General features: G+C 43.4%; 1 pseudogene; it reads left to right on the plus strand.

Annotated features, from left to right (window-relative positions):
- Positions 1-4,868: 4,868 nt before the first annotated feature.
- On the plus strand, positions 4,869-5,643 carry LOC112623157 (annotated as a pseudogene).
- Positions 5,644-9,541: the final 3,898 nt, after the last annotated feature.

Here is a 9,541-nt window from a genome sequence, read left to right on the forward strand (position 1 = left end):
CACCAGGGCATGGTAGTAGAATGGCACGTCATAAGCCCTATACGGTATTCTAATTAAGGAAACGAGGGCTCAAGAGCCAGTGCAGTATGTTCAAGATCACACAACAAATAAGGGACAGACTAAAACCGAAGTCCCATGATGGTGGAGAAATCCCCTGAAGGAACAGGAGAGAGGATGCTGAGCAGAGCATCTAGTGCATTGACGTTTGGGGCAGGGTGCCTGTCACGGAAGAACACTGGATTTAAGGAAGGAACTCTATCAGAAAACGGCAGAGGTAAGAGTAGTGAGCATAGTACTCCAAGAACACACTCGATCCCAGCCTCAGCACAGGACTAACTAGGATGAAGGATTACGCCCTGTGGATAAGCCAGCTGGTGGGTCTGAGGATGCTAATGAACTTCTAGCCCAGGCTTAAGGGATGCTGAGCTACAGGAGAGGAAAAGAGAGTAGGGGTGAGGCTGAATTTGCCCCTCATGTGAGCCCCCATGAGCTGGTTTCCCAGTGTGCCACATTCACTGGCCTCTCTCGTCACTGGCCTCTCTCGGGCAGACGTCATTCATTCATTCAGGTACTAACATGGGTAATTGGCACTTACTGTCATCCCAGGTTCTATGATAGGCACAGAAGATAAAAGGTTCATACAACAGAGGGAGTCCCTATCTCTCAACCCGAATCTAATTATCACGCATTACTGTTTAATTATGAATTGTCACAGGTGGTGGGAAGGAAAGGTGCAGCATGCCATGAGAACGTAGAACATCGCCTAGTCTGAGGGTTGGGGAAGTTTTCCCCAAGAAGGGATAATTGAGTTGAGACCTGGAGAATGACCAGGAGGTGGCTGTGTTACAGTGTGTGTTGTAGGTGGCCTTGGCTCCAGGCCAAAGAAAGCAGTACAAAGACTGAGGCAGAACCATGGAGGAATGAGGCAGAATAATGCAGGGCCACAGCACACAGAGTTACGGTCAGCATGATTGGAAACAAAGCTAATGTTCCATCCATTGTTCTAAATGGTGACCGCACCCTCTCCTAAAAGGACAAAAGTAATGTACTACCTTAAAAAGAGAGGCAGACTGGCTTCATACGCAGGACTTATCCAGGATGGTGGAATCTTGATGGGGTTGTCAGTCCAGAGTTTGATTTGAGAATGTCGGAAAATCCAGTTTTTCCAGTTCATCTGGTCAATTAGATTCAGAGTATTGACTCACACTGACCAAAGTCACAGAAAACAGATGTATAAATCAAAACGCCTATGTATAGTTTTGACACAGGAAATACCACTGCCTAGCAGATTGAAATATTCAAGTCTGTTGGTCAATGCATTCCTTTCCCTATGAAGCAATCTGTAGGGGAATGCAAATAATGATCAAAAGGTTAATGTGTGAGTAAAGCATTAGAACAAGGGCTACCAGTCAAATATTCCAGCTATGGTCATTTGACGCACCATTCTCCACTAGAGGTAAGCATATGTCTGAACCCCAAATCAAAACACAGGGCTTGACAAAGAACTTTAGCCTGATTTATGAGTGTCATTCATGCATTTAACTGTCATTATTGGGCCTTTACTAACAAGTATAAATACTTAAATAATATTTTGTTATATATTGAATAAACCATCATTATTAGAAAGAGTAAAATAACATGAAAAGAAACACAATATTCAGTAACATGTATTTTAATTTAGTTTTTGTGCCATCATTTGTATCCAACATTTATCTGTGCAAGGTGATACTTTGACTATCTTTTAGTACTTATTTTTCTACCAGTGCTCAGTTTTCTCAATCATTATTTCTTCTCTTTTTTTTTTTTGAGATGGAGTTTCACTCTTGTTGCCCAGGTTGGAGCACAATGGTGTGATCTCGGCTTACTGCAACTTCTGCCTCCCAGGTTCAAGCGATTCTCTTGCCTCAGCCTCCTGAGTAGCTGGGATTACAGGCATGCACCCAGCTAATTTTGTATTTTTAGTAGAAATGGGGTTTTCCATGTTGGTCAGGCTAGTCTCGAACTCCTGACCTCAGGTGATCCGCCTGCCTTGGCCTCCCAAAGTTCTGGGATTGGAGGCGTGAGCCACCATGCCTGGCCCTCTTAGTAAAATGAAAAATCTCTTAAGAAGTCTTTGATTGGGCACTATGGCTCATGCCTGTAATCCTAGCACTTTGGGAGGCAGAGGCAGGAGGATCATTTGAGTCCAGGAGTTCGAGGCCAGCCTGGGCAACACATCGAGAGCCTGTCTCTACAAAAAATAAAAAATTAGCCAAGCATGGTGGCACACTCCTGTATCCCAGCTACCTCAGGAGGCTGAGGCAGGAGGATCACTTAAGCTCCAGAGTTCAAGGCTGCAGTGTGCTATGATCACACCACTGCACTCAGTCTGAGCAACAGAGTAAGACCCTGAATCAAAACAAAAAAGTCTTTGAGCGATTTACTAAGTTTCAAAGAGCTATTTACAGTTTCATTGGTGATGGAAGACATTTGCAATCCTCAGCACTGTCCATCAGACCTAGAAGCAATGACAATTCAGCAGCAGTGAGCAATCCTAGCACCAGATATGGCTTCTAAATACTACCTCTTACTAAAAAGACACCAGGGATCCTTGCAAAAACAACTGAGTCATGATCTGGGACAGGAGTTTTTCAATATAAGGCTAGAACATCTTATTATGCCCCAAAGCAAAGGCACTGTCAAAGAATCTTGGGATGACAGCCAAAGAATGCAAAGGCCAACTTGAAGGGGTTCTCTCTGGCCATAGTTGCGTCAGTTTCATGGAAAAAGATAATAGAGTAGAACACATCAAATATATAAAAATCCAATAGTTCACATAATGGTAATTTAAAAACAAATCCATGGTCACCTATGGAGATTGGAAGAGCACCAACTCCTGACAGGCCGATAAATAAAAGGAAAGGATCTTATTCTGCCTTTTTCTGTATAAGCTGTATTTCAGTATAACTGAGTAGTTGATATGAGAAATTTCTTCTTTATGTAAGGATCACAGCTAAGAAAAAGAAATAACAGAACTAGAAAATTATCGGTTCTAGTTGAATTAATGGTCACTATTGAATTAATGGATTCTGGCAATGAACTGCAATGGCTGCAAAGACCATTAGATGATAGGTTGATGAGGATCTTTATTATGGATGGATCAGGTTGAGAACATCTAGCACTAACCCATCAGCTTAAACCTGTAAAGATAGAAAAATCAGACATCATATTTTTCCTGATATGATACAATCAGAATGCATACCAAACCACCTTTATGTCTTACCAGAATGAACCTAAATCAAACCAAGGTCTGTCTACCTGTTCACAAGAAATACAGGGATAGAGAAACAAGTTAAATGACTTGTTTACAACCAGTGAAATCTGGAATGTGGGAATTTCTGTAGGACAAGTGATCCAGTTTCTCTGATGAATGAATGGCATAAAAAGGGCATGATAGTGGGGGAATGTAAGAGACTTAAGAAGCATATTGTATTGGTTTGGCTGCCATAATAAAATACAACAGACGGGGTGGCTTAAACAACAAAAATATATTTCTCACAGTTCTGGAGACTAGAAGTCTGAGCTCAAGGTGACAGCAGGGTTGGGTTCAGGTGAGGGCTCTCTTTCTGGCTTATAGACGGCTGCCTTCTCATGTGTGCTCACATGACCTTTCCTCAGTGCATGCTTGTGGAGAGAGCACGATCTCTCTGTCTCTCTTCCTCTTATAAGGCCACCGATCCTATGGGATTAAGACCCTTATGACCTCAAAAGCCCTATCTCCAAATATGGTCATGTTAGAGGTTAGGACTTCAACATATGAATTTAGCAGGGACACAATTCAGTCCATAGCATGTATCAGTCATATGCCATGTATGGACCTTGTTTGAATCCTGCTTGCAAGAAACCAACTGTAAAAAGACATTTATGGGACAATCAGGGAAATTGTCTTTGTTGTTGTTGTGGTGGTGGTGGTGGTGGTGATTGTTTGAGATAGGATCTCATCTGTCACCCAGGCTGAAGGGCAGTGGTATAATCATGGCTCACAGCAGTCTCAAACTCCTGGGCTCAAGTGATCCTCCCACCTCAGCTTCCCAAGTTGCTGGAATTATAGGTACACACCATCAGGCCTGGCTAATTTCTTTCTTTTTTTTTCTTTGTAGAGAGGGGGCCTCCCTGTGTTGCCAAGGCTAGTCTAAAACTGTTGGGCTCAAGTGATTCTCCTGCCTTGGCCTCCCAAAGTGCTGGTGTTACAGGTGTGAGCCACTACACCTAGCCTCATCAAGGAAATGGTAACGTCCCACCTATTGGATACTAGATGATACTAAGGAATCATTAATTTTTTGTAGATGTAACAAAAATGTTGTGATTGCTTTCTTAAAATTCTTTATCCTTTAGAGATACATACAAAAGTATTTACTTTTGAAATTATATAAAGCCTGGAATTTGTTTTAAAATAACATTAGGGGTAGGAGTAGAGGTTGGAAAGGAGATATAGATGAAACCAGATCATCCATATATCAATAACTAGTGAAGGCCAGGCACTGTGTCTTACATCTGTAATCCTAGCACTTTGGGAGGCCGAGGTGGGAGGATCACTTGAGACCAGGAATTCAAGACTAGCCTGGTCAACAAAGTGATATCCAATCTCTAAAAATGATATAAAAACTTAGCTGGGGATGGTGGCTCAGACGTGTAGTCCCAGCTACTTAGGAGGCTGAGTTGGAAGGATTGCTTGAGCCCTGGGAAGTCAAGGCTGCAGTGAGCTGTGATTGCACCACTGCACTCTAGCCTGGGCAACAGAATGAGAACCTGTCTCAAAAAAAAAAAAAAAAAATTAATTTCTACACGCACCGGAAGATCGAGGTCATCTTTCCTTGCCTAACGCAGCCATGGCTCATGGTCCCAAGAAGCATCTGAAGTGGGTAGCAACTCCAAAGCTGGATAAATTGACCGATGTGTTTGCTCCTCATCCATCCACCGGTCCCCACAAGTTGAGAGAGTGTCTCCCCCTCATCATTTTCCTAAGGAACAGACTTAAGTATCCCCTGACAGGAGGTGAAGAAGATTTGCATGCAGCAGTTCATTAAGATCGCTGGCAAGGTCCGAACTGATATAACCCACCCTGCTGGATTCATGGATGTCATCAGCATTGACAAGATGGGAGAGAATTTTTGTCTGATGTATGACACCCCAGGGTTGCTTTGCTGAACATTGTATTACACCTGAGGAAGCCAAGTACAAGTTGTGCGAAGTGAGAAAAATGTTTGTGGGCACAAAAGGAATCCCTCATCTGGTGACTCATGATACTCGCACCATCTGCTACCCTGATCCCTTCATCAAGGTGAATGATACCATTCAGATTGATTTGGAGACCTGGCAAGATTACTTGATTTCATCAAGTTACACTGGTAACCTGTGTATGGTGACTGAAGGTGCTAACCTGGGAAGAATTGGAAGACCAAGAGGGAGAGGCACCCTGGATCTTTTGACGTGGTTCACATGAAAGATGCCAATGGCCACAGCTTTGCCACTCCACTTTCCAACATTTTTGTTATTGGCAAGGGCAAAAAACCATGGATTTCTCTTCCCTGAGGAAAGGGTATCCACCTCACCATTGCTGAAGAGAGAGACAAAAGACTGGTGGCCAAACAGAGCAGTGGGTGAAGTGGTCCCTGGGTGACATGTTAGAACTTTGCACGTAATTAAAAATAATGTGGCATGATTAATGGAAAAAACAAAACAATTGAAACTGGGTTATGGGCACTTGGGGCTCTACTTCTCTATTCTCTCTACATTTGTGTATGTTTGAAATTTTTCATTATAATAAAAAATTTCTTTAATGCAAGAAGGAGTGGAAGGGAGAAATATTCAAGAAGTATTTCAACCATACACAATGTGTAGATCTGTGTAGATCTTGTTAAACACTGACTCAAACACACCAACTGATAAAAAGACTTTTTGAACAAATGTAACAAATTGACCATGATCTGTGTTAGATGATATTATAAGTTACTGTTAATTTTGTTAGGTATAATTGTGCATGAGTCTTTTTTGTTGTTGTTGTTGTTGTTTTTGGTTTTTTTTTGTTTTTTTGGTTTTTTTTGAGGCCCCTGTCTGTTAGAGATACATATCAAAGCATTTAAAAGCATTTATATAGGCTGGGATTTGCTTTAAAATACTGGGAAAAAAACACACACACCAAAACAAGAAGGGTAGATGAAACATGATTGGCAGAATGTTGATAATTGTTAAAATTGGTCAACAGATTGGTGGAGTTTCATCACATTATCATCCGAAATTTTCTATCATAAACCACTTAAAATAAATATTCACAAGACCATCGTGTTCCAACCCATCAATGACAGGAAGAATTCATACATCCTCTTCCAAGTAGCCTTGGAAGATTAATGTTTTCATGGTAAAAATTTTAAAGTACTTTTGTACAGCTCTGATTCGTAGCTTCCTTTTTCCTAGTCAGCAAGCAATTTCTCATTAGGATATGACTCAAGGACATACGGTTTATTGCAGTGATCATCAAATCACATAGTGGGAAGAACACTGTAAAAAAAAAAAAAAAAAAAAAAAATTCCCTTCCTACGGCAGAGTGTGTCATTCACAGTTTTCTGCAACTGAAAACCTGTTTTGAGATTTGCCTTCCAAAGACCTTGATAGTGTACCACATTATCATATGCATCCTGTAACAAAAAAGAAAAATATATCAGGCCGGGCACGGTGGCTCACGTCTGTAATCCCAACACTTTGGGAGGCCGAGGAGGGTGGATCACCTGAGGTAGGAGGTCAGGAGTTCGAGACCAGCCTGAAAAACATGGTGAAATCCCGTCACTACTAAAAATACAAAAAAATTAGCCAGGCATGGTGGCACATGCCTGTAATCCCAGCTACTTGGGAGGCTGAGGCAGGAGAACCGCTTGAACCTGGGGAGGCAGAGGTTGCAGCGAGCTGAGATTGTGCCATTGCACTCCAGCCTGGGCAACAAGAATGAAACTCCATCTCAAAACAAAACTATATATATATATATATATATATATATCTCAACCAAAACCAAAGTTATTATTTTGGATCTTTGATTTTTTTTCCTTGAGAATAATGGGAGCCTTTTTATCTAATAATAACTGCACTCTTGAAGGTTGAAGCATTTTAATTATTTTTAATTCTCCATTTTCATTATTTTAAGCATAGGCATTTTCAGGAATCTCATAGTCCACATTGAAATATGCAAATAAAAAAATCATTTAAAAATTTCACCCCAGCCAGGGCTGGGTCACAGAACATGTTGAAGTGGACAGAAAGAAAGTCGCTCATCTGCCTGGTGCCCCTAATAGTTCATAGGTGGTGCCCAGTGGGCTTGAAAGACGGGACTAAGTAGAATTGTTTCTAAGTGAAATTGGGAATCAGGGTGTGTGAAGTTTTTGGTAGAGAACCTCGGGGCTCCCTGATGTTAACATTTCAGTCTGCTGTTCCACTCCTCCAACCGCCTTCTGTTCTGAGAGGTGTGGGCTGAGCCCGGCGAGAGCCCAGGTCCCGTGTCAACTCATCTGGGCTGCAGGAAAAGGCTGCCCGTGCTCTGCGCCCTCCAGACTTGACAGCCGTGACCCCGAGCCGGTGTTTGACAAACAGACCAGGCAGATGCCACACAGTGCCCTGCAGTGTCTCTGCCAAGTGACACACAAAAACAAACCATTCTGGGAAGGAGGAGCAGGTCAGGCAGTCAGCTTCTAAAAATACCCAAATAAGAGCATAGAAACATCCCATCACCCCATGTCAATCAAGAGAAAGTCACAGAATAATATGTTTGCCAGGAAAAAAAAAAGGCAGCAGGAGCAGGCAGGAGAGCCCCGAGATGAAGAAAACTTGTATGAGAGTCACTTAAATGCTGGCAGGATGGCCTTTAGGAGACAGCTGCTTGGAGAGCCTCATAAATGGCCTTTGAGTCATTGCCAGTGGTAGCATTTGTGTCCGGCCACCAAGGTCCCGCTGCTAGCTGGCCATGCTCAAGGAGGGCTGCGGGCTCTGAGCGTGCTATGGGCCTCAGGCCATGCTGTGAAAAGTCAGCAGGATCACAGAGGAGCTGAGCTGGCAGAATTTTCCAGAAATCACCTACGGCAAGAAGACCAGAGCAAATTATATGTGGGCGGTTGGATCCCAGAGCAGGAAACTGTAACAGTAACCTTTTTTCTGCACCTCTGTACCAAAACCAGCTGGAGACGTGGACAAGGACCACTTTGGGGAGTGGGGAGCACGATCGATCTAAGCAGCGTCCCATATGCCAGCTCCTGTAGAGAGAGGCCCACTTCAGAGGCAACGCAAACACAAACATCCCGGGACAGCCTTCGGCACCCGTGCAGTCTAGTGTCCACTCCCAGGCTGGGCCCTTCAGATAAGCGGCAGGGGTCTCTGTAGCCCCTCAGAGGGGACTCAGAATGAACTCTCCGTCCATTCCACCCCAGCTGACTGTCTCTTTTCTCATGGCTGAATATTCCAGTTTAGCCTCAGTTGCCTCCTTACATAGTTTACATTCAGCTTAAAGGTGTCTCCATATACAGTGAACTGTAACCCAACTAGAGGTATAAACAGACTGTAAATTACTCTAGGAAGAAGTAGTGCAGTCTCAGCCAACCACAACAAGCAGCCAGCTGTTCACACCGTGTGCAAATAAGGCAGAAGCCAGGCGATAACCAATCTGGCTGTTTCGGTAGTCACTGTCCCTCTCATTTTTCTGTCCCTAAATCCTCTCTGACCATGCGGAATTGCCAGAGTTTCTCCAAACCTTTTCTGATTTCGGAGGCTGCCAGATTTGCAAATCATTCTTTGCTTCATTAAACTCCAATAAATTCACCCTGTCTAAAGTTTTTCTTTTTTTTTTGAGACAGAGTCTTTCGCTGTTGCCCAGGCTGGAGTGCAGTGACGTGATCTCTGCTCACTGCAACCTCCACCTCCCAGACTTAAGCGATTCTCCTGCCTCAGCCTCCTGAGTGCTGGAATTACAGGTGCCCACCACCATGCCCGGCTAACGTGGTGGCTCACATCTCTAACCCCCACACTTTGGGAGGCTGAGGCGGGTGGATCATTTGAGGTCAGGAGTTCGAAACCAGCCTCACCAACAAGGCGCAAGTTTTCCTTTTAACACAGGTCTTCTCCTGCCTTATCCTTCCTTGTCACCCAAGTTTCCAGGCATGCCTGCCAACTAGCCAGGGAGTGCTGGCCTCAGGCTTCTGAAGAGCATCACGCTTCCAGAAAGCTGAAAAAGAAATTGTACTTCCCTGACACAAGCTCACTCCTCCTCCATCCCCACGACAAATTCCCTCCAAAATCACCACATTGCCTTTCTCTTCTCTTCCCTGGATAAAACTACATTGCCCATAATGATTAGATGAGAAACAAACACCCATTTTTCCGTTAGAAAACCCTCCAAACTTATGAACCAGAGCAAAGACCCATGCAGGACAAAAAGGAATCTTCTACAATGTGTAGGTCAGATTATCTTCAATTTATACTTCATATTTGTGCTTTAGAATTTACAAAGACCAGCTGGGCGCGGTGG

The sequence above is a fragment of the Theropithecus gelada genome, chromosome 4, assembly GCF_003255815.1.
Source record: "Theropithecus gelada isolate Dixy chromosome 4, Tgel_1.0, whole genome shotgun sequence".
Lineage (NCBI taxonomy): Eukaryota > Metazoa > Chordata > Mammalia > Primates > Cercopithecidae > Theropithecus > Theropithecus gelada.